The following is a 4,615-nucleotide window of genomic DNA, read 5'->3' as shown; positions in this document are numbered from 1 at the left end:
AGATATATATATATATATATACATATATGCCTGGTATGTATTTTCAAGACTCTGGGCCCAGGACTTCAACTGAGCAACTGGCCATGTGGGAACCACACTCCCACATGGTCAACTGTGGTTCAAGTCTCAGACTCAGTGGCTTGAAAATCATGCTGGGGGTGTGCATGTCCCAAATTCCAGGAGAATGGAAGAGAAAGGATTGTGGCATAGCCATCCCCCTGAGGGGGATGATTTCTCACATTTCCTCTCACTATCTCTGTCTCTGTCTCCAGTGAGCATGCAGGCCCTATGGCAAAAACTTATATATAGATATAGATATATATACATACATATATTTAGCCTAAATTTAAAAATGTTTGACACACTTAAAGCAACATTGTACATGAAATGTTATCATTTGAGATATCGCTCAAAATTTGGATTTTAATGGGGGAGTTGTACAAGCAAGACTAAAAGGAACTGAACTTTCCACATTAATTTTTATTTTGAGTTCTTCAGATGATTTTAATTAACTAATTAATTTTTTGAGAGTTTTTTTTTGCTATAGGGTGTGTGCTCTCCCCAGAAAGACAGAGAGAGACAGAGAGACAGAAAGTGAGAAATCACCCCCCAGGGGGGATGACCACACCACAATCTCTTCTTCTCCATTCTCTTGGGATCTTGGGCACGCATGCACACGTGCCCGGCATGAGTTTAAAGCCACTGGGTCAGGGACTCGAACCGTGGTTGACTTCATGGGAGGTCAGCAACATAGCCACTATGCTAACTGCAGGTCCCCATAGCATGATTTTAAAAACACATCGGTCAAGCACCAAGGGGAAGTGACAGAAAGAGTAGGAGTAACTTACGGGAAGGAGCCATCAGCGTACCCTCTTGTTTAGAAGACAGGGCATCCAAGACCATCACTATGATCTTCATCAGTCCAAGTGTAATCACCCCACTTCCATTTTTCCACTAAAACACTTGAGGGCTCACATACTCTATTAACCAAAAGTCGAGTGTGCCTCCTTTTCTCACATACACTGCTGCAGTGTTTAAAATATCTGAGGTCCTTATTTAAAGCCGAAAAATGATTTTGAAATCAGGTCAGGTTTCTCTCTCTCTTTTTTTTTTTTTTTTTTTGAGAGGTTATGTGCATGTGTGCCCAAAATCCTGAAAGGAGGGAGAAACAGGAGAAAGAATTGCGGTGTGGGAGTGCTTTCTCTCTGTCTCTCACTCTTCAGCGAGCACACGTGCCCTCTGGCAAATAAATAAATAAAATGTTTTATAATAGAAGCTTGATTAGTGTGTTTTTATATAATTATCTCATAGAGCTTTGAAACAATTTACACGGGAAAGAATACCCAAATGATCAGCTTGGCTAGAGGCATAACAATTTCATTGAGCTTCTCAAAGAACCAGCTTTGCTTTTATTTTCACTTTTGTTTTTCTGTTTACTATTTCATTGATTTATACTCTAATGTTTATTACTTCCTTTCTTGCTTATTCTGGATTTGATTGCTCTACCTTTTCTACTTTTTTAAGGAGAAAGCTGACACCATTGATTTGAGATCTTTTTTTTCCTATTGTAATTGAAGCATTTAGTGCTATAAACATCTCTAAGTATTACTTTAATGCTGTTCCACAAATTCTTATATGCTGTGTTTTCATTTCCATTCAGCTCAAAATACTTTCTAATTTCCCTTTCAATTTCTTCTTTGACCCATAGCTCATTTAGAAGTGTGTTATTTTGTGAATACTTGGTGGTTTTCCTGATATCTTTCTGTTATTGAATTCTAATTTAATTATATTATAATCAGACAACCTATTTAATACAATTTAAATATGTTTTTAATTTATTGAGACTTGTTTTATGGTCTAGAATATGATCTAGCTCATCAAATGTGATCTGAGGGTCAATAAATGTCAATTAAGAGAAAGTGGCTCAACGGGTTGTACAAAGTGTCTACATTCTTGCTGATCTTCTGTCTACTTGTTGCATTAGTTATTAAAGAGGTGTTTGAAATGCTTGATAATAAATGCAAGTTCGTCTATGTCTCTTTGATGTTCTATCGGTTGGGCCGCATGTGTTTTGAGGTCGTGTCATCAGGTGCGTAAATGCATGTCCTCTCTCTTCGGCTCTCTTGTGGTTATCCCCAGTAATGTGCTTTGCTCTGATATCTCATCTAAATGAGGTTACTATAGCTACTCTAGAAGAAATCTGTTAAAGTTATAGTTTCAAAACTTAAATTTTACTTAAAAGTAATAAATAGGCAAAAATGTTCCCAGAACCCTTCTAGAGAGTAAATCATCAATCTCAAATATACCTTTTTTTCAAAAATCTGCATCTTGGTGCCCAGCAGGTGGCAACACTGAAGAGAAAGAGACAGAAAGATAGAGAGAAGGCGCCCCCATGGAGGATGGTCACACCACAATTGTTTCTGCTCTACCGCTTTCTCCTTTCAGGATTTTGAGATATATATATATATATATACATATATGCCTGGTATGTATTTTCAAGACTCTGGGCCCAGGACTTCAACTGAGCAACTGGCCATGTGGGAACCACACTCCCACATGGTCAACTGTGGTTCAAGTCTCAGACTCAGTGGCTTGAAAATCATGCTGGGGGTGTGCATGTCCCAAATTCCAGGAGAATGGAAGAGAAAGGATTGTGGCATAGCCATCCCCCTGAGGGGGATGATTTCTCACATTTCCTCTCACTATCTCTGTCTCTGTCTCCAGTGAGCATGCAGGCCCTATGGCAAAAACTTATATATAGATATAGATATATATAAATACATATATTTAGCCTAAATTTAAAAATGTTTGACACACTTAAAGCAACATTGTACATGAAATGTTATCATTTGAGATATCGCTCAAAATTTGGATTTTAATGGGGGAGTTGTACAAGCAAGACTAAAAGGAACTGAACTTTCCACATTAATTTTTATTTTGAGTTCTTCAGATGATTTTAATTAACTAATTAATTTTTTGAGAGTTTTTTTTTGCTATAGGGTGTGTGCTCTCCCCAGAAAGACAGAGAGAGACAGAGAGACAGAAAGTGAGAAATCACCCCCCAGGGGGGATGACCACACCACAATCTCTTCTTCTCCATTCTCTTGGGATCTTGGGCACGCATGCACACGTGCCCGGCATGAGTTTAAAGCCACTGGGTCAGGGACTCGAACCGTGGTTGACTTCATGGGAGGTCAGCAACATAGCCACTATGCTAACTGCAGGTCCCCATAGCATGATTTTAAAAACACATCGGTCAAGCACCAAGGGGAAGTGACAGAAAGAGTAGGAGTAACTTACGGGAAGGAGCCATCAGCGTACCCTCTTGTTTAGAAGACAGGGCATCCAAGACCATCACTATGATCTTCATCAGTCCAAGTGTAATCACCCCACTTCCATTTTTCCACTAAAACACTTGAGGGCTCACATACTCTATTAACCAAAAGTCGAGTGTGCCTCCTTTTCTCACATACACTGCTGCAGTGTTTAAAATATCTGAGGTCCTTATTTAAAGCCGAAAAATGATTTTGAAATCAGGTCAGGTTTCTCTCTCTCTTTTTTTTTTTTTTTTTGAGAGGGTTTTTTTCACTATAGGGCGCGTGCGCTCGCCAGACAGAGAGAGACAGAGAGACAGAAAGTGAGAAATCAACCCTCAGGGGGGATGGCCACACCACAATCCCTTCTCCTCCATTCTCCTCTCGGGATCTTGGGCACGCACGCACACGCGCCCAGCATGAATTTAAGCCATTGTGTCCGAGACTTGAACCACAGTCGACTACATGGGAGTCCAGCGACATAGCCATTATGCTAACTGCTGGTCCCATCAGGTCAGGTTTTTCTGTATGGATAGTGACTGATGCAGTATCTAGTACCAGAATGGTACAGAAAATAACCAAAAAAAAAAAAAATTTCAAAGATGAGACTCTGAGACTGGGCTGGAACAGAATAATGACCTTTTAGCCACAAAAAATAGGATATGGGTGATTTATGGTATGCAGTGGCAAAACAGATATTTCAATTATGCCTGGGATAATGTTCTTATTAAAGACAAGACCACGGGATACTGAGTAGAGCAGCTGCTGCACTTAAGATGTATGCTTGGTGAGAAGATTCCTGCATCTGAGCTGTAAACTATTCCTTTCAGGAACTACGACTATTGAAGATTTTCCACTGAGACTTCACCCTCCAGACCCCAATCTAGAGAGTGAAAAGGCAAAAGCATAGGCCTACTGAGAAGATTCCTGCATCTGATCTGTGAACTATTCCTTTCAGGGACTATGATTATTGAAGATTTTCTGTTGAGACTTCACCCTCCAGACCCCAATCTAGAGAGTGAGAGAAAGATTAAATGCAGAGATTGGAGATCACCTCCTCCTGCATGCCTCTGAATGCTCAGATTTAACTTCAACAAATTAGGAAGAATGTATAACCCATCAGATGATTAGAAATCACTGCAGAGGCATAAGAAATATGAGAAACTAAGAAAATACTTCTTCCCCAAGGGAAAAGAACAACTCCTCTTTATCCACAGATAGTACAATGGAACTTGTGGAAATGTCAGGTAAAGAATTTAGAATATTCATAGTGAAAAGGCTAACAGAGATGCAAGAGAAGA

This window comes from Tupaia chinensis, unplaced genomic scaffold, assembly GCF_000334495.1.
Source record: "Tupaia chinensis unplaced genomic scaffold, TupChi_1.0 Scaffold000503_1, whole genome shotgun sequence".
Taxonomy (NCBI): domain Eukaryota; kingdom Metazoa; phylum Chordata; class Mammalia; order Scandentia; family Tupaiidae; genus Tupaia; species Tupaia belangeri.
This window is presented reverse-complemented; position numbering follows the sequence as displayed.